General features: G+C 37.3%; 1 protein-coding gene across 2 annotated transcripts in view; it reads left to right on the top strand.

The window, feature by feature from the left end:
* The window catches only part of LOC126756870 (protocadherin-like wing polarity protein stan), a 133607-nt gene that overhangs the window by 68215 nt on the left and 43039 nt on the right, over positions 1 to 22353 (top strand). For both annotated transcript variants that reach the window (XM_050470336.1, XM_050470337.1), the window contains exon 4: positions 5915 to 5992. The gene's annotated coding sequence lies outside the window, so the exon portion shown is untranslated. The remainder of the gene's footprint in view (positions 1 to 5914; positions 5993 to 22353) is intronic.

The raw sequence follows: 22353 nt of genomic DNA, 5'->3' as shown, positions 1-22353 counted from the left end.
CAAGTAGAACCTTCGTTTTCGAGCCACATTTTGTCAAGCGATGAGACCAATTTCTGGCGCAATCGGTTTGTAAACAAGCAAAATTGTCGCATTTGGGGCACAGAACAATCGAAAAGATTCAAGGGCAGCCATTTCATTTGGAAAAAACAAAAGGCTTGATGTGGTTTGTAGGCTATGGAACAATCGCGCTTTGATTCGGGTCTTGGAGTAAAACATCATGCGTGTCATACGCCGCTTACCAGTCGAAATGCTCCACCGAGTCAACGAAAATTGGACTCAACGATTGGACCATCTGAAAAGTAGCCGCTGCCAACATTTGAAAAAGATAATCTTCAAAAAATAAATGCCAAAAAAAGTGCTTTCGAATGATAATAAGCATTCCCCATTAAATTTGAAACTTCTGTATTTTTTCTTTAAAAAAGTAGGTAACCTCGAACCACCCTTTATTTGGTTCATTTGTAGTATTTCCTACCTTTGTTCGGTAAGCTACTTATTTCCCACACGACCTAGCAACTTAAACTAGCTGACACAAGGGTATTATAATTTGGTGCACCTAAATAAGAATGGAAAAGAGAACATTGGCTTTCATAACAAATTGGTTTCTTTTGGGAGGCAATCCGATTTAAGCTTTTATCATTAAAGGAGCTTTTTAATGTCCGAAACGGTAAGCGAAATGCAACGTAAGTAAAAAGTGGTATCACTTTGAGTTATTAAAATAATATAATATATTTTAAGGCGAATCACGAATACTAAGAACTTATTTTATTTTTAAAGCTTTCGCAGAAAAAAAAAGTTTGGAACACTCGCATGCAAGCGAATATAAATTTCATACCCAATTCAGACTTCAAAGCCCCTCACAGACTAACACTTTTTTATTTCCATTTGCCGTGCATTTATTTGTGCATGCTTTGCACTCCATTTTGCTTTATTTAAAAAATTGATTCTTTAAGCTGCGCCGATTCAAAGGAAATGTGTTGCACAAAAGTACACAAAATAACTGTTAAGTATGAAATATTGCGCGAAAAAACAGGATACTAAATACTTAAAACGCGAATAATATGCAATGCACTTTTCCACTTTTATGTCCATGTCTGTGTGGGGGTGTGTGTGTGTATGAAATCAAGCAAACAAAGTGCTCATTGTAACACTCATTATTCGCCTTTAGTTGTTGTGCAACGAACCGCGAAGCGACGCAGCGCCACAGTGCCTTTGTGCAGTGCCCGCGCCCCCGGGGGAGTTGAGTGAATGGGTACGCGCCTCAGGAGGGTTGCGAGCAAGTGCTAGCTGGCGGCTTGTCATTGCACAAACCCTCCAAATAATGCCAAAGCCACTTTGATTGATTGTGTCTATTGTGTTTTCGCAACTGTACTGCAATCGCGTGTGCGTGTGTGTGTGTGTGTGTGTGAGGCATACATAGATAAGTGCTGGTAGATGGCTGGTGGCGCGAAGAATTTTAGCAAAATTAAAAATAGGAAATTTCTAACAAAAAGCGCACACGTGGTTGAATGTACGAGTATGGAGAATTATGAGTGTGTGTGCGTATGTGGCTGTGCGCATGCAAGTGCTCTGTCAGTGTAATGAAAAATTATGTCCCTGTCGAAATTGAAAATGTTGCAAGCAGGCAGGTAGTTATATGTATATACATAAATATATATTTATTCAGAGTTGGGCATGCAATCATTTTCCATTGTGCTAGTTAAGTGCCTGACAAATATGGCAAAAGTCATTTTTCAATTTCTAGCTCAATGAAATAGCATAAATGCTTAATTTTTTTGAGAAAATGTTGTACCCAAGCGACATGTATGCATGCATGTATTCTTGTGCAAAAAGTTGACTTCTGTTGCTTCGAAGCTTTACCCTTTACAAATGAAGAGGTTTTCATACAAAAACTTGTTTTTAATCGGTCAATTTGTATGGCAGCTATATGCTATAGTGGTCCGATCTGAACAATTTCTTTTGAGATTATACCGTTATGTTAGAAAATAATCCATGTCAAATTTTGAATTGAAATCTAGTTAAATAAAAAAGTTTTCCATACAAGGACTTGATTTTTATCAGTTAGTTTGTATGGCAGCTACATGATATAACGGTCCAATCTGAACAACTTCTTCTGAGATTATATCTTTACCTTTAACCATAACATAAACAAAATTTCGTTAAAAAATCTTGTCACATAAAAAATATTTCCTTACAAGGGCTTGTTTTTAACCGGTCAGTTTGTATGGCAGCTATATGCTATTGTGGTCCGATCTGAACCATTTCTATTTTAATTATGCCGTTATATTGGAAAATAATCCACGCCTAATTTCAAGTTCAAATCTTGTTAAATGTAAGAGTTTTACATACAAAAACTAGATTTTTATTAGTCAGTTTGTATGAAAGCTATATGCTACATATATTAATTCGATCTGAACAATTTCTTCAGAGATTGCATTACTGCCTTAGAAAATAATACATGCTAAATTTCGTAAAGAAATCTTGTCAAATAAAAAAGTTTTCCTTACAAAGGCTTGTTTTTATCGGTCAGTTTGTATGGCAGCTATATGATATAGTGGTCCGATCTGAACCATTTCTTCTGTGATAATACCTTTATATTTAAAAATAATTCATGCCAAATTTCGTGTTAAAATCTTGTTGAACATAAAAGTTTTCCATACAAGCACTTCTCTTTAATGGTTCAGTTTGTATGGCAGCTATATGCTATAACCGTCCAATACTGACGGTTCCAACAAGTAAGCAGCTCCTTGCGAATAAAAATATGTATGCAAATTTTCAGATCAATATCTTAAAAACTAAAAGACTAATTCGCATATATACAAAATATGTAAAAATTTTAAAAATTTGTTTCAGAAACTCATTTTTGTGTCTAAACTAATATTTTTTGTTGAAAATTGTAAAATTTCTGAAGACTACAACATTGGTTAATCATTTTATAAGTCAAAAAACTTTGAATTTCAACTTTCGTATTTCAAACTTTAAAAAAGTGTTTTCTAATTCAAATTTTGCATTAATGACATGCTACTAAATAAATTTCTTGTTGCTATGTTTATTAGTAATCTGGCAGTGTAAGCTCTCAAATTATTTTACACAAATTTGTCAAAACTTTTGACATAAAATTTGATTTCTACGCTTTCCTCACTTTTTCAGCGTCATAAAAGTAATTACTTACAGTTACATATATACACAAACAACCATAAGTTTATACATATATATATTCACCCACATGCCAAACAATATTGACAATTTGCATGTCATTTAAACGCAAGATTACACAGCAATATTATAATTTACACGCACGCACACACACACATACAATATCATAAAAAGCGCACACTCACACAAATGCGCTTGTAAATAATTTGACATATGCGCTTGTGTCAATCGTAAAAGTTTGAAAGCCGCCCGCACGCCGACGCCCTTGGGAATACAGCGAACTTCCCACCGAATATATTTCCATTAATTTCCATTGCTGTTATGTTTTATATATACTTACATACATATATATAATATACATATTATACAAGTATACACTTAAGTACACATGTGTCTGTATTCAAAGCGAAAACTCCTCCCAGCAAATTGCTGATGCCTAGTTTAAAGTTACTTCCGTATTTGTGTTTGTATATCCTCGTTTGATAATTTATTCGCCCTCCTTTACTCACTTCTTAGAGCAGCCACACTTCAATTAAAGTAAAAGTAATTTAAGTCACTTGTTTTCTATTTCAAAATCGAGTTGCGTCAGCAGTTGTAAAATGTAATTTCGTAAGCAATTATTGGCGCCCATAACCAAAGTATCTAATCCTTATAATCCCTGTGATCTACTGGGTTAAAATGTAAACTGAAAACCTTGCATAACCTTCTTAGGTGACTAAAGGCTTTGAAATTTATAAATAAGCAAAACCCACTCAACCATCACAGAGTTTATGCGCTCTGCTCAAGTACCTTGTTTGGGTATATCCCAAGTGTCAGATGTATTAACTAAATACTTGTACATTTTGCTCTTTAAGCTGAATTATATTTACAAGCACTTCCTATTTCGTAACATGTGTATATATTATAAACTTTAGATATAAAATTCTACTATTATCCTAAATGTATGCAACGAATCTCAGTGTAGTGAAATGTAGCCTACATTTAGGCAATGCTCAAATTTAGCAAAGTCACGCACCTTTCATATTGTAAACAGCAGATTTGATGGTGTTTTCCTATACAAACTAACTTGGAAATAAGTACCAAAGGTGAGCTGAGAAGTACTTAGTATTTTAATACTTGTTTTTAAAAATGTTTGGTTTAGTTCATAGTTACTAACTAAGGCGACACAAGTAGTACCGCAATTTTGTAAACTCTCGATACCACTTTTCTAGCACGATTGATTATTAGCTTTGAAATGAGCAACTTTTTTAGCGATTTATTTTCGGCAGTCATTCTCTTGAGAGCATTAAATTGCCGCTTCGAGCTAAATGCGAGAATAAGTTGGATGCCGAAGTATAGAAGCGATTTTGCTATCAGCCCTCTTGTAAAACATTTTCATGAAAAGCCAACAACAAAATTGTGAAGTTGAAGTCAGTCCTTTCTTCTTTTCGAAATGCGGCACCAAATGGCGGTTCCAAGTTTAGCCAGTTCCTTCTACAACTGAATGTCTTCCTCTTCCTCTGCTTCCCCGGGGAGTACTATGTAGAATTCGCTCGGAGCTGAAGTGTTTTCATCCATTCGGGCAACATGACCTAGCCAGCGTAGTCGCTGCCTCTTAATTCACTGAACTATGTCAATGTCGTCTTATATCTCGTACAGCTCATCGCTCCATCAATTGTGATATTCGTTGCCAATGAGCAAAGGACCATAAGTCTTCCGGAGAACTTTTCTCTCGAAAACTCGTAACGTCGACTCAACAGATGTTGTCATCGTCCATGCCTCTGCACTATATAGCAGTATGGGAATAATGATTGACTTATAGAGTTCGGACTTTGTCCCACTCAGTCCGAAGTAGCACCATTTGGCAACAGTTACTCTGTTTTGGATTTCGAGGCTGACATTGTTGTTGGTGTTAATACTGGTTCCAAGATAGACGAAATTATCTACAACTTCGAAGTTTTGACCGTTAACAGTGACGTGGGAGCCAAGTCGCGAGTGCAACGACTATTTGTTTGCTGACAAGAGATATTTCGTCTTGTCCTCTTTCACTACCAGACCCATTTGCTTCGCTTCCTTATCCAGTGTGAAAAGAGCAATACTAACGGCCCGGTTGTTCAGGCCAATGATATCAACATCATCATGTTTAGCTCTGCAACTCGAATTATCCAACAGCAGATTAAAGAAGTCGAACGATAAAGAGCCACCTTGTCTGAAACCACGTTACTTTGCTGCGATAACAAGTTAAGTCACAGCGGCATAGAGGCAATTCCTTTTTGTGCTGTCGAAAACGACTTTAAAATCGACGAAGAGGTGATGTTTGTCGATCTTCCTTTCATGGGTCTTTTCAAAGATTTGGCGCATGGTGAAAATCTGGCCGATGAACTAAAGCCCAACTTATAGGGTCCAATCTGTTTGTTGACTTTGGGCTTCAGTCTTTCACACAGTACTATGGATAGAACCTTATATGCGATGCTGAGGAAGCTTAACGCACGTTACTGGGGGCAGTTTGTGGGGTCTCTCTTTTGGTGTTTGTTCGATTCATTACTCGCCAAAGATTGGTGAATAGAAGACATTTAGTATTAAATTTAGAATTATGTAGTTGAAATATATCGTAAACAAATATTTAACAAACTAAAAAAATATATAAAATATTTTAATATCTCACTACCAGAAAATTTCCAGCAGGTGTGCTGAACTAACTGCCTAACCTTTATAGATAAATTTTCTCAGATTTGAAATTTAAATCAATTATTTACTAACACTTCCGTTCTCTCTCTTACAGATTGGCCACAATATGTTCTCTTATACACAACAACAACATAGTGAATTACTTGCCGTCAATATCAGCATAACAGTTAAGGTAAGACACCCATAAAGCTACTCAACTTTTCCCACTTGAAAGATTGGTTTACATTTAACAGAAGCTTAAAAAACCAAAACAATTTTTTCTGAACTTTATGCGTTTTCTGATATATAATAAGTGCTTCACTGCATTTACCACTTCGTCGTGCTTTCTATTTACGTCAATACCACTACATACACATACACATACGCATACGCTTTGGAACAGTTTCCAACTGTTATGAGTATAATATTACCAGCGAAGTAAATCACCTCATTTTATATATAAAAATAGTTCTTAACGCATTTGTGGCGCACTTGTCTCTTGCAATGAAAACGAAAATAAATTTTCTCAGCTTTTGAGTTTTATATTTTTCACGCTAAGAAGAATTCAATTAGTGCATTCAATGTGACTGTTTATCTTCTGCTCTTCATAAGCAGCTGCGAGTGGCTTCTAATGAATGCCGTCAAAAGCGAGTGGCTGCAAGCGAGAGAGTAGACAGCTGCGGCATTTCATTAAATTAGTTGCAATTTTATAATTAAATAACACTTATTTAAATGGTAAAGCATTTGGAGGATTTTTTTCACTCAAACATTATTTTTTCCGAATGCTTCTAGCAGACAAATTTTTACCAAAAAGTTTTTAATAAAGGCACGTATATGTATGTTTGTTTATATTTTGGAATATATTTCGATAGTGTTACCAACTAAAAGACTTCAGGCAGTTCATTTAGCTATAAAAAACGGTTAGTCTTTATAATCTGCCACGACTGCTTTGTGGTTAAGACTTTAACAGCTAAGTATTATTTTTTAAATTATTAGATTCGGACTTTCTAAATATCTTGACAAAGTTCGACAACAATCTGCCCAAACTCCCCTCGAACTTTTATCTCTCAACAAATAACCGCATTTTTGAAAGCTCACAGCGCTCTTATAACAGTCAAAGCCGCAGCTGTAAAGCAAATGCCATTATAAGTAACAAACAATAAAGTAATTTTGTTAATAGAATTCACTCACGCTCACAAAATTGCAAATAAAATTGCACACACGTATTTATTTCTGTGGTATATTATGGCAAAGTGAGCTTAATAACCACACATACATGCGTAATGTCTGAAGGATGTTCCTACGTATGCTGCCAAGTGAAGCAATGCAACTCAAAGCAGAGCGATGACAAGCGTGCGTTGCATAAATTTGCATAGAAGGAGCTACATACCTATACATTAATACCTATATATACATATACACATACCATATACCATATACATATATGTATATGTTGTTTGTAGAAATGCATGTGGCTGGTAGTGAAGTGGCTGCTGCAACTGCTGTTGCTACATGCCAGCACAGCTATCAGCAAACAGCAAGCAGTTGAGCGCTGAAACATAAGCACTGCAAAAGTTTGAAGAGATTTTTCGGAGACAGTGGTAGCGGAATGTAAAAAAGGAGTCGGTTTATAATGAAATAACCAAACATGAGTGTGACGTTAAATTTGTGGGCGGTGGATGGTGCAATGCACTGTGGTACTGGTGTAGAATGGTTACAAGCCGAAGTGGTTAAATGTTGCTCTTCGGGTTACTGTGAACAACCCGCGTCATAAAAAATTTTGTGTATTGGAATCTTGAATTTGCATTTACTCTTCTTCTTCCTTTTGGCGTAAACACCGCTTACGTGGTTGTAGCTTCTTCCTTTTCGTTGACTCATCAGATATTACCATCGTCCATGCCTCTGCGCCATATGTATAGCAGGACGGTAATAATGAGAGGCTTGTAGGATTTGGTCTTTGTTCGTCGAGGTGTTAATGCTGGTTCAAAGATAGTAGAAATTATCTACGACTTCGAAATTATGACTGTTAACAGTGACGTGGCTCTTATACGAGTTTTGTTTGCAAAATGAACCAAGAATAGCTAAAAACAACATTCCGTACTTCATTCGAGACAACACAATGGTTTAACTCGAATAATAAAGATGCGAATCCAATGGATTATTCTATCTGGGCCATTTTGGAGAGCAAGGTTCGAAGTAAAAAATAGCCATTGTCCGTGAGTGGGCCAAAATACCGGAAAGTCACATTCGGGCAGCTTGCGATTCGTTTTTTGACCGTCTCAAGGCCATAGTTAAGGCAAAAGGTGGTCATATCGAGCAAAAGTGAATTGGTCCTGAATTTATGATTATTTTCACACATTTTGTATTTTAAAATAAATAAAAAAAAATTTCAAACCGAATTTATGACTTTTTTAATTGGTTACTTCGAGTGTCGGACCCTGTAACACAACATTTCACACCCTTGCCTCGAATTTCGGCATTTTCAAGCACGAACAAAGCAAAGCACAGTAATTATAAAGCAGTGAGCTTTGGTAAATTTATTGACTGATGCCTCAATCGCCTATGGAAAAACGAGGGCTTTCTATTTGTATGCCTGATAATAGAATTTTTTTTTTTTCGTTTTTGCATTTGAGGAGATTTTAAGTAGATCTTGCTACGTAAGGAAGGGAATTCAATTTTTTTCATAGTGTGGTGCAATTGATTCTTAACATTTTTACTTTTTTAGAAAACCAAACGGATATAACCCCTTACTGCTTTTACGTTTAACTCAGTACCAGCTTGATTTGTTAATTTTATAGATAAATGTAATTCTCAGCTCTCTCTCTCTACTTTTATAGACGTGATTTTCTTAAGCAAACCTTTTCACCACGCGCCGAAATGTAGGCAACACTTTGCTTTAGAAACGTTTTTTTCGCGCTGTTAACAAGAGATTCTTACATCATTGAAACAAAATATAGATTTTTCATATAAAATAATGTCTATAGGCTAAAATAACAGAGACAATGTCAAAAATGTGGAAAACAACTGTGAAGGTATTTATATTATTTAGTTAAGACTTCAACATTAACATAAAATAGAGCAATTTTTATGACTTCTGAAAATCTTTCGTTCAGCAAATTTATGCACCTTTCTAAAAAATTGCTTTGGTATGGTTTTTTTATAGAAATATATTCATGACGAGCTTATGTATATAAGGTATATTTTCTAAATCTTCGCACTAGATTTACTAATCATGTCCACCACTGTTTTTGCGGGCCGCAGCCGTGCCCATCAACCATCAATGCGTCATTGCCCACCACTTGTCACCGACGTCCGTTGGCGTTTGCGTCACTTTAGGGAGGAATTTGCATTTCTTGCAACACTTCAAAATGTTGTGAAGCAACACTTGTGCCGTGTAGAAGCAGGCAAGGAAAAGAAAACAGACAAACAAATAGCTGCCACCGCCTGTTAACTCGCAAATAAATGTAATTTCTGTTTGTGCACACTTTTTTTTTGCGTTGCCAGCTTTTTGCACAAGTTGCATTGCACAGAACACGAATAGCCAGCGGCTGCGGCTGCCTTGCTGCTTTATCTACACACTTATTTGATTTTCTTCGTGCCTCCTTTCTGCTGCGCCACAAGCAGAGCATGTTTTGTAGTTGTTGTATTTGTTGTATTGTTGTTGTGTTTTCATTTTATTTCGCTGCTGTATCTTTGTTAAGACTTCAATAATCTACACGGCTACACATGCGTCCCGGTGTGAGGCAGGCACAGCTGAATGCAGCAAATCTGCCATCAGTTTAATTGCATGCGGTTTTCCTATTCCAGGCCTGCACGAGCACTCAGGCAAAAACAAAAAATAAATAAAAAACAAAAAAAAACTTGAAAAATGTTTAAAATATATGAAAGCGACTCATTGCTTGTGCTATTTATGCAAAGGTTGCAACATCACGTGCTAACTCACACACGCACACACACACAGAGGCAGCTGCTGGGCTTTTAAGCCTTAAGTAGGAATTTCATGCTCATTGCATGCAACGGAACTTCTCGGCACAACGCATGGTCGCAACCAAATATTTATGCATGTGCGATATATATGTGATATATGCGTGCTTGAGTGTGTGCGTGTGTGTGTTTTTGCTTGTGTAGGCCGATAAACACTTGTATCCTGCGACTTATCTGCCGGCATTACGTTTGCATTTGCGTGCCAAATGAGGCAGCTGCCATGGCTGAAGTTGCCGCTGCCGCTGTTGCAACAACTCATGGTCATATCTTTGCGCCAACCAGTCAGCAAGCCAACAACCGGCTCGGAAGCGGCAAAGTCAACTCGTTGTTGTTGAATTCATAAAGCTGTCACATTACATTGCCGTGCGCCTGTCTCTGCGCTGTGGCATGTGCAGGCTGTGTTGCAAGCACATTACGCCACATGCACATAAAAAGAATGAGCACATATTTAAATGTGTTTGTGTCGACACAATTGCGTTAAAAAAGTACATCCTGCTGCGACGGCATCTCCGCGTCTCCACATCCTGTGCTGTGCCATGCCATGCCCAGCCATGTTGTGTACTTGACTGCGTCTCGCTGATGAGCCGCCTTTGCGGTGTCCTCCATTTATGACAACCGTGCTGCTCGGTTGCTCATAAGGACATTGCTATGCGCATACTTCATGTTGCACAGCATCGGCGCGCGCTCACACCAGCTTGACACCGGCGACATGTGTGTGTGTGTGCATGAGGAAAGCGTGCAAAAACACACAATTCCTGCTTACCGCTGTAATGTCATTTTCTTGACTTCACCTCCATGCCTTCCCTTCCCTTCCCTTTCCTTTCTATTTCATGTCATTCCTTTACAACTCGCCTGCATCCTTTGCATCAGCATCAGCATTTGCATTTCCTTTCGGGCCCCTCTCGCCCCCATTCCCGTGAAATCGCATTATTTATATGCTGTGTGCATGTCGTCGTTGTTGACTCTCAATTTCTCTCCACTGCATCGTTTCCGTCTGTCATTAACACATCATTTGCCATCGTTAACCGCTCGGCTGAATGCTTAAAGTACTTCCTCTCTTTAATTGGCGCCGCTTTCGTTCTTAAGTAATTTAAATCGTAATGACTGAAATTGAATGTTACACACACACACTAGCAAATATATGTAAATATATACGATATTGTGTTGATGATATGCACTTTCACTGGTGAATTTAATTTCCGCTCTGTAATAATATTTTTTTCTGGACTTTTTATTGGGAAAGTCATCCTTTTTAAGAAACGGTATATCATTACAATTTTGTAACAGACCTTAAATTGTTTACGGTGTGGTGAAGATATTAACAACTAGCCTAAGCACAGTTAAACAGTAGCCTGATATCCTGGATTTTTTATAGTCGTTATGGCTTTTTTTAAAGTGGGAGGAAGCATCGAAAGCCGGATTGCGGGGCTTTAATCCACAAATTCCACCGTGAGAATACCTTCAAGCGTGATTTTCAGCTTCTCCCTTATACTTGAAAACCGAGGCTAATGATGGACTACGTGCTCAGTGTATTCTATACACTCTCTACACATCGGACAATGTGGACTAAAGTCATGACGATATTTGTATAAGTAGCTAAACACCCTTGGTCGCTGGGTATTTGAGTGAGTTTGAAATCCAGAGCGACTAGTTGTCCATTCATTAACGAATGTATGTCCAGAATCAGTCTGTGGGTCCACATTGCTGCCACATTGGGATGTTTTTGATTATCTCCTCTCTTATTGCTGCAGTAGACGTCTCTGATAAGAAAGTCTATGCACCGCGTTTAGGATTTAGCCGCATACAGAATAGCTGATCATATTATCTTATCTATTACAAAAACGCATACAGTCTTTATTTGCCATCATTCTGGATAAAACATAGATTTTATTTGCTTTATATGTCATATTTTTCAATTGCTCCTTGATATGAGTCTTGGTGCTTCAACTGTGAATGAAATCTCACGGGAGCGATATCTTTTCTTAAAGCTGAAGCTTATAAGCAAGACATCTGTTTTCTGCTTAGCCAGACTCATGGTAGCTAACCATGTTAGCAAACCATCGGCGCAAACCATTATGCAGTTATTGCATTTTATCCGGAGGTCATCCAGATGTTTAGCCACAGCTATCACTATGAGATTATCCGCATATGCGATAGTTTTGGTTGATGTATTCTTAGCACCACGTCGTACATCACGTTCCATAGTAGTGGGCCTAAAACCGAGCCTTGTGGTACTCCACAGGAAATAGTGTGGCTCTGAGTGCACTCGTCTGTGTCAAATAACAATCTCCTACGTTGAAAGAAACTCATTATAATGTTTATTAGATAAAGATGAGCCTTTATTTCATATAGAGCCACTCCTTCCACTTTGCGGACTTGAACGCATTATTCACATCCAGGGTTATTACCTTGCAATCTTTTCACATTTATTGCTCATTTCGCAGTACAAACTACTTTTCTTATGGCGCCAATAGTAGACTACTTTTTGATAAAACCGTGTTGTCTCTCTTATAATCCGCCGGCTTTTTTGATTGCTTACTCCAAGCGGTTTCTTACAATGCTTTCGTACACTTTACCAATCGTATTAAGCATGCACAGAAGTCGATATGATGAAGGTTCTTCTGGTGGCTTTTTTGACTTTTTTTTGGCTAATGACATTATATCCACTTGCAAGCCAAAAAACGCGTTTCTTATTGATTTATTTTAAACTCGATTTTTGTGAAAGAGAATATTAATTTTGGAAAGACTTATGTATAATAAATATTGTATCCGGGTGGGACCCCGACAAGTTCTACTCCTAGAATGTTACTATATTTTATAATAATTCTTTCATATCAGATTAGCTCTGCTGCTTCAATATTTTTCTAAATAATTTTCGTGATCTCTGCACAATTTTTTTTTTCAATTTTTTACCCAGCTAAAGGTATTAATCATCGCCATTTGCCACAATGGCTTAAACAATCCGTATTCATTTGAAATTTTTAAAGGCTGTCACATGTCGAATATCCTTTAAAAAGTCAATTATAGCCTTAATTTCTCTTTAAGATTCAATAATTTCAATTCATCTCTCGCTGGTTTAAAACTGAGTATGCAAATCTTCAAAATTGTTATAACCGTTGCCTACATTCCGGCGCAATGAAATAAAAGTAGAACTGGTAAAGAAAATTAAGTCCGAAATGTGTAATCAAAAGCAAATTGAAATGTTAATTTGACAGTAAAATCTTAATTTATACATGAATACGCCATCAGTGTGTCGAAATCTTCAGCTATGCACGCAATGCTGCTCAAGAAGCTCATGTCCACTGAATGTACTGAGACTTGGAAGAAACTCCCACGTTGAATGTTTTAGAGATTAAGGCATCGAGTAGTTGGCTCTCTAAAAGAGTTATCAGAACATCAATCATGTCATCAAATGTCATCATCATTAGATCATGTCGATCGAATTTGGATGCTACCTTGTCGATCAATAAAAAATATTCTGTATAAAAATAGTAAGCTGCTTTGAATTTTCATGTTCCAGGGATAATCTCACAAAAAACCATATCTTATCGAAGAGTTGAACACATCAGGATACACTCTTGGCACTTTGAATCAGGTTAGTGTGGTTAAATGGTTATTTCCGGTGGTCTTACAGGGCTTTAACATAAGAAAAAATGGTGACAGATCCTTTATAATACTACTTATAGAAAAGCAAAGAAAGCATCATACTAGCACGAAAAGATCGAGTTTCATGTTATCAGTTTATGGATACTGCGTTGAACAAGATTTGGAAAAGTCGACCTAAATCACAAAGACTTACCTAGCTCTAGCTAGGTGCTAGTGAGGCGATGTGATCCCGATTTGGCGGCGTGAGTCCCAAAGTCTTTATCCTGCTTCCGCAGACCGCTATGCAGTCAATTAGCAATTAACGCAGGAGTTTTAGGCTCCCTGTCGCAGAACCGGCAATTTAGGCAAGAAGCTAGGCCCATGTTATATAAGAGCCTTTTCAGTTTGCAGTGGCCAGTGTAGAATGCGACAAATAGGCTGAATTGATCGCTTGGAAGTTTGTTTACATATTGCTGAGGTTAAACTCCCCATTAGCAACTTGGCATAGTGTATGCCTTGGAGTTGTTGCCAATACCTTTAATTGGCTACTCCTTCTTTCTTGCCTAGCAGCCCCTTTATGGTATGGGACCAACTGCAAATAAAGGTTCAGCTCTTATCATATTGGTAGACGCTGCAGAGCGGGCACGCTCATCAGCCCGTTCATTCCCGGCACCTTTGTGACCGGGCACCCAGATGAGGTGCACTTAGTTACGTCCCGCTAGACTATGCAGCCGTAGCGATATGATCTTATTGGCAAAAATTGCCTTAGGTGTCGCTTGACTATCGCTAAGTATGGTTATACGTTCGTAGCGATAGTTGCGTTGGAGGTTTATCTCTATACATCGACTTATGTCAAAGAGTTCTGCCTGAAAAATTTTTTGGAAAACCCGTAAGTATAAAGACTTTCCTACGACTCCTGTACCAACTCCCTCCGCCGTTTGCGAGCCGTCGATGTGTCAGTTGATTGTACTATCCCTAACCAGGAGCTCGAGGTGGTGCCTAAGTATTATCGAAACCTGTTGCTAAACCTATAAAATGTATGATAACAAAAATTTATTTTGGCAATAAAAAGTTATTAAAGATGTCTTTTTTCTATAAAGAGAAGCCACATTTCCAAATCGTATACAATTAGTCTTCCATAACCTCGCATACTATTTACGAATTAATTTTTAGCGAACACACAACCATTGGATTAGTCACACTTCCTCACACACACATTAAACTCATATACAACAAGATTACTTACGCGCTCTAAGCTCATCCGTTTCTAATTGGCACTTGCCACTTCAACTCTTCAGCTGCTCCTCAGCTACTCGTCGCCACTTCAGCGACAGTAAGTTCGGCTTTTCACTAGGCAGTTAACTCCGAAAAGTGCGCAGGCAAAATTAGTTGCTTACTTTATATTAATATGCGCATAACGGTATGTAAATTTGCGGGTATTTGTTGGTTTTAGGTTTAAGCTTTAATTACATTTTATTTGCCGGCCTAGAAGTGTGCAAACATGCCGCTATTAATGCACTAAACTGCGACATGTTTGCATGCGACACGGCGTATACGCAACTCCGTCGCCGCGCAGTACAAACGACAACTTCAAAGTGCAGCGGCGTGAAAGGAAGTTGTATGCCATGGAGACAGCTCCAAAATGCAAAACTTCGCCTCGAGCGGCATGCAAAAATGCATAAAAAGAAACAAAAAACAACAAAAAAGATGAGTTGCACACACACGCTCACAACTTCTACTGGCATGCGACAGTTGCAAGAGTTGCTGCTGTCGTCGCCGCCGCACAACACTAACTATTTTCCCTCAGGTGCACCACTCAAGCACCAACACATACACACACACATAGACGCACGTACATGCATGTGCCTACTGGCGTACAAGTATGCTGTGGTCCTTGTACTTGCATAATCAAATCGCTCGTTAGTTGCTTACTTTACTTTGCTTTGGCGCTGACTCGCTCTGCGCACTTTGTAAGCCTAAAGGATGGTTTTAATTTGTTGCAATTGTGCACACAAACCGCTGCTGCTATGCATGCCTCTGTGTGTGTGTATGAGTATGTGCTTTTGCATGCGTAGGCGTATATTTGCGCTTGGTTTGCGCGCCTTCATCGCCAGCGCTGCCACTAAATCCGTGCGCTGGAGTTCATTTATCTTGCGAGCACTTGCTGCGGCTTAGCAAGGAATCTGTGTGAGTGTGTGGGCGCACGGTAGTGGCGCTGAGTGGGCGTCCACGTGGCGTGGCAGTTGAGAAACAGGTGACAGCGACAACAACGGGAGGGCAAAGTGGTGTCTGCGAGCAGCGCGAAAGCAGCAGTAGGCTCTCCTATTCCCCTCTCACTCTCACCACACTGTGTTCTCACTCTCTTTCAAATGTATGTGTGTTTGTAAGGCAATGTATAGATTTATAAGTGTAATAGGTAGATACGCTCTCGCACTCCTACACTTGAAGACTCCTAAACTTGAGCACAACCAGCTCGGTTGCGTGTTGGCGTTTGATGCCTGGCGCTGTGGCACCGTTGAGTTGAGTGCAATGAATTTTTAATTAAATTTAGCGGTAAACAAATCAAAAGATAACAAATGAAATTAAGAATCAAAGGCGAAAGCTTAACATTTCAAGTCGATGTTGCGGCTCCTTTCAAAAGGGATGTGGGTGATTTTGTTGAAGAAGCGCGAAGCCGCAGACATTTACACTTGTTTACACGCACTTGCGAGATATGCGTTGGTGTTTGTTTCTTAAATTGCTGGAAGACAGACTAGTTGCTATATATTTTTAGTTAAGGAGAAAAATTATAAAAAATATACCAAAACATATTTAAAGGGCTGTATATAGTTAGAAAGCCGAAAAAAACGATTTTTTTCTGAGAAAACTTTTAAATTTAATGTAAAATAAAATAAATAATGTATTTTGTAATTCTAAGTATATACTTATAACCCATAACAAAAAGTAATAAAATTTGTTCGCGGTTTTTGTGATTAGAGGTTCGTTTTATCAGCATGTAGGACTCGGATTTGATTTGACTCCTATTCCCACATTTAAACTTTGTTTCAAAATAACAGTTATTCCCTATCTAACAATAGAGATTTTCACTATAAGGAAGCTTTGTAGAAAATCAGACCGAGGATACGACTAGTAGGCCACTACAATTGTCAGACAATATTACAGAAGAAGCTTAATGCTTAACCAGACATCTAGTAGCAGTGTAAGCGATATATTATATTGTTTAAGTCCAGTAAAACGAAATACAATATCTCTGCATTAAATTGAAATTTTGTTTAGCATAGTAACAATGATCCGATTTAGGTCAAAATTGCAGGGATTTCGTGTGGGTTAGATGGGTTATTCTGGTAGGCTCATGAGCCACTTATGAACTATTTTTAATCCTTAGTGATGCCAGATGGAGTGCCGTTACGCAGCTCATGAAAAGTAGTCGTTCTTCATGTTACCACGGCCTGACGCGAATTTCGATAGGTTCTGCGGCCTCATTATCGATACCTCTTCCAGGGTGTCATAGCGTATGTCCGAAATATTTTCGTGTTGTCTTACAAGTGTGAGAAAAGTTCTTTGATAACTTGTTGCAATTTTGAAGGTAATTTCATAATAATACTATCTTTGGAACCCCTGACGCTAGTGTTAAAAAATAGTAACTGCCGATTTTCACAAGCTTCTTTTGAGCTGAAATTTTCACCAGTAATATTTATAGTAGTAATCATAAGGACATGTAGCAATCGCTTGGAGCCATGTCAGGACTTTAAACTAGCAGCTTTTGAACGATTGCTTCCTTCAGTCGATCCTATAGTTCACACTAGAGAACTGCAATACGGGTTTCTCTTTAGGAGGTTAGCTCATACATATGTAGTAATGATTCCTTTGCAATTTCAGAGACATACACATACTAAAACCTTCCTAACTGTCAATATGATTTGCGTTTTCAGCTTTAGCAAATATAAACTATTAAATATACTCGTAGTATAGTTACTTCTTGCTGGTGTCCACAATAAAGTGTATTCTCATAACACTTTTACAACCCAAAATACATACCATATTACTAAAGCAAAACATTCTACATATAAACTTTTTTAATATTTCTCCTGTAAGTTATTTATAAATATCGTATGAATAGACACAAGTATTTGCTCAAATTTAGGTCAACAGTAAAATTTTGTATAATCGGTCATATCTGGCCCTGGCTGATTTCGATGCTCCAGCAAGTTTTCAAGTACTTTTCATAGGCTTGGCAATTGTAGCAAAGGTAAACAGTAGAAAGAAACTGTATTCACTTTGAAAATAAAGGCGAATATATAACATTTTTAAGGCGCTTTCGAACCCATTGTCCCTACTAAATTTCGTTAAATTGAAGTGGCACTTGTTTATATACACTTGTCAGGTTGTTCATATATATTCTTCCATCAAACCAGTAAATACGCTTAATACTAAACATACAAACTTTCGAAATGCCAGCAAACTTTTCGCGTCCGACTCTTAATTGCTGTATATTTATTTCACTATTATCACTGTATGCGGTATGCAATATAAAAATTACTTTGTCTAGACAGGAGACAAAGTAGGAAACGACACGCGATGTTCTACGAATAAGTACGAGTATTTATTTTCATGATGTGGCAAGAACATATCATCCACACACTGTAATAAATGGACATGGATGTGAATGTATGGCTGTGTTTGAGGCTACCAAACTGGAAATAGTCGGTGGTAGTAAAAGCGTTAATGAGAGTTTAGAAGATAGCATTACTATGAGTGTTTAGCCCCCAGCACGATAGTTGGAACTTAATCCTTAACGTTAAATTTAACTCTGAAACTTATTAGGAATTCAGTTAGTCTGGGTTAAGTGTTCGTTGAACGTTTTCGTTAAAGTGTAATTTATTCAGAGTTGTGGTCGGAGTCCACTTCTTGTAACGAATTTTTTAATTATGGTCAAATTGATCTCCTTGTAATGCATCGGAATTAGAATTTCCTTAACAACTTAGTTAATAAAAAAACATTACTCTCTTTAAACTAAATCGTCCTCCATCCACTTTTTAAACTATTTTTTCACACAAAATGTTTGTTTTTCCAATTAATATTGGTGTTATTTTTATCATTTCTCGAATACTATATCATATTGTCATTTAATATAAGTTATATTGCCTGCTGGGCATATAAGCTTCTTATAAAATTGTTTCTATAATGACCTCAGGAACGTTGCCAGCAGAAAATAAACAGAGTAAACAATTTCAACAAGTTAAGCACATATCCGTGATCGCAATTAAATTTTTACACGCATAGATGACCTGTAGGAAATTGAGATATTGTAATAATTTTTCTCAGATATAATTAACTCGGCAGCTGCTGACTTATTGTTGCTCTATATACTTCATTCACTCAAAAATTTAACAACTAAATATTTAGGCAGTAAGTCGCTATGTTTCGCAATCTAATATATATTATTTATATTTTCAAAAAAAAATTCTCTATAAATTTAATAATAACCTCCATTTTTTTAGGCTACTTTCTTAAACTTTTCCAAATCCTTCGAAAATTCTTCATTTTATCATTACATTAATTTTTTCCTACTGGGTCTTCCCATATACATAGTCTCATAGCCATACAACAAATACACTCACATGCATTTCTCCGCCTTGTACTGTCTTTCAATTTTGCCCCCTTGAGCTCTCATTCACCACTCTAATAACACGCAAAGTGCTCGTATGACAATGTGAAGACAGTCTCTCACAGCAAAACTTCAGGGCGCAAGGATAATGACTCTACAGCTACAGACTACGCAAAGTTATTTAATCTAATAGTTAAAGTTCGTGTGCTTCACCAAAAGCAAAAATCTATTTAAAATTTTTACGCGTTTTCTAAAAGTTGGCAAAAAATGTGTACAGATACCGTTATGCAAGTACTTGAACTTAATGAAAGACTCATAACTGCATGCTTTGCTCTTTTGCTTGTTTGCTCATTTCGCTGCCTTTGACTTTTGCTGCTTTGCTTTGCCTTATGCAAGGGCTTTTAATTAGTTTGGCATGTAAAAAAAAGATATATGTAAATATGTATTTTCTGAGTTTAAGCATGGTGAAAGGCAAAATAATATCAGGAACTTTGGAAAAAAATTTAAGTATGCGTGACCTTTCTGCCTTTAGCATGCTAATTTACCATTTTTTTTTTTGAGTATTTAGTATTTCAGTTACCATTGAATAAGTTAATTAAGAGAGCTACATACAGTCTACTTCAATAAGTAGTCAATGTGATAATTAGAGGAAAGGGGAGAGAGTGAGAGCGCTAGAGGGAAGCACATAGTGAGGGAACAGAGGAGGTTCAAATTTATTTAGAGAAAAAATTGTGTAATATATTTTTCAGGGTTTTTCAGGGTTTTTCAGGTTTTTTCAGTATATGGGTTCATAATCTAAATTAGTACTAACCGAAACTAAATAACCAACTAACCAAGAATACCTTTAGAAAACAAAAAAATATTTTTATAAAAAATTTGTGTAATTTGTCTTCAAGATCTATGCTATATGTGGGTCCATAACTAACCGAAACTAACTAGTCAAATAACCGATAGAAAATTTTAAGGAAATTTGAAGAATTTTTTTTCAAGGTTTGCACTATATGTAGATCCATAATCTAAGTTGGAACTAACCGAAACTAACCAACCAACTAGCCGCAGGCACATTTACATAGCTTTCAACTTTTGATTTCACGAGTTCAATTTTTGAAGGAATAAATTCTTTGGAGATTATTTTTTGCGGCTTTTGAGCGAAAACCAAAATTGAAAATGGGTTTCTGTGTCGATTTTTACTCAAATATGTCAAACCATGAGTCTAAAAAAAGTGTGTTTGCGGGAAGTTCTGCTTCATTACGAAAAAACCATCGGCCCAAAGTCATCATATTTTGGTGGAAGTCTATGGTGAATATGCTACAGCTGAGCGATCATGCCAAAAGTGGTTTGTACGATTTAAAAGTGATTGTTTTGGCTTCAAAAGCGAAAGATGTCCTGGACCGACAAAGCCATTACTCGATTAAGGAAAAACCTAACAAAATAAGCGCTTGTTTGGGAGTGAATCAAGAAACCATTTCAATACGCTTAAAAATAGACGATTCAAAAACAAGGAAATTAGGTGCCATACAAGTTTATGTCAAAATACCTTCAAACATATTTTTCATGTCAAAAATACTGCTGGAATTCTACAAAACGTAGTCGTTTTTGCATAAAATTTTGACTGGTGATGAAAAATGAATCCATAACGATAACACTAAAGACAAAAAATCATATGTGTAACCTGGCCCAACAGCCAAGTCAACGGCAAAACCGAACCATGACGGTAAGGTGATTACCAAAATTTGCTATCATGGCAACGTTCGGCCTCATGTTGCAAGACCAATTCAAAACTATTCGTAAAGTTGATGTCATTCTGGATAGTTTTGCCTTAGTCGCCTTATTGCTCTGACCTTTTCTCTTCTGACCACAATTTATTCCAGTTGGTTGATTCCTCATTGGAATAAGGTTCACTTTAGAAGAATGTATAAAAAATGACTTGATTCTTTCTTGGCCGCCTAATCGGTGCAGTTCTTTTGGCATGGAATCCACAACTTGCCAGTAATAGGGGAAAATATGATAGCCTCAGATGGACAATACTTTTAATAATGCAATTGTGTATGTTTTATGTCATAAACGTTCACTTTATTATCCTTAGAGACTCGTTCAGTCCAGATTACTTGAAATTTTGATTTCTGTCCTAAAAAAGGCTTCTCGAAAAGATACATTTTTTCCGAGGCTGTTGTTTACTTTTCATTGGGAACGTTTTTTACGTGGCGCGTCCCAAACCCAGCGCACAACCGTGTGGAGGGATGGTTGCCTTCTCATTTTAGTTCGGCTTCAAAAAGACGTTATTTGGCTACCCAGAGTATACTTTGTCTAAGACCGGAAGTCGTGAGCTACTTGAGCCTTATGTAAAAGAATGGCTTCTGTCTACTTTCCAGTGAATGGCAATCAGAGAACATTCCTCACTTGCGTGAACTTCTATGCATGACTTCATCCTCCATTATATATTACAGAGTTAAATTGAAAAATCAACTCGCGCCATATACCCAAAATTTTCGGTATCGGCATCAATTGAAAAAAGGAAAGTACTTTCAATTTTCCTTCTATATACTTCTTCTTCTTAAATAAGAAAAACGTATTTGAATATTCCACAACTCAAATCATAATTCCAAGTACTGTCTCCCTAAGCCTTCCACAAAGCAGTATTTTCCATTTGCGTCAAAGAAATCCCCCCATCGATATACTTTAATCTCGCCTTCATTGCTTTGCGTCAGTTTCACCTACTACTAAGCTACCTAGAAGAGCAGAAAGGAGACACCAAAGAGAATGACATTAAATAAGCAACACAACAAGATGCTTAGCAGACATTATATGGAGATTGTGCCAAAATCAGACACGCACACAACCTCACATCCGCAAATGCTTGCCACAGACACACTCGCATAAAATAGCAGCGTTGTGGAGGCGAAAGTTCTTTGATGACCAGAAAGGGGAAATGCTCGACAGTAAAGTGATAAAAATGAAACATTTTTCCTGCAGCAATGGAATATAAAGAATAGTCAATGAAGGAGTTTAAAGCAAAAAGCGGATAATAATTATGAAACAGCACGAAGCACTTTCGTATAAACAAGTGAAACGATAGAAGACAGCTGGGAATCGAGCACAAAGAGTTGTTAGGAACAGGTAAAGGTGTTGAAGGTGAAGATGTTTGAGTTACCTAAAGGAACTCAGAGAGAATTCTAATAGAAATCAGAGAATAGAAAATGATTTCTAAAGGTCTCATAATATTAAGTTGGCAGCAAAGGTCGTCAGTGGACCAGAAATTCTTCTTCTAATGATATTATAAGACTTTATATCGCTTGACGAATTCGAAGCTACCGCTGAATGACTTATATTTAGAGAAGCTTTTTGTATAGAAACCACTAAGAAGCTTTAAGATTACC

This window comes from Bactrocera neohumeralis, chromosome 4 (assembly GCF_024586455.1).
Source record: "Bactrocera neohumeralis isolate Rockhampton chromosome 4, APGP_CSIRO_Bneo_wtdbg2-racon-allhic-juicebox.fasta_v2, whole genome shotgun sequence".
NCBI lineage: Eukaryota > Metazoa > Arthropoda > Insecta > Diptera > Tephritidae > Bactrocera > Bactrocera neohumeralis.
This window is presented reverse-complemented; position numbering and strand designations above follow the sequence as displayed.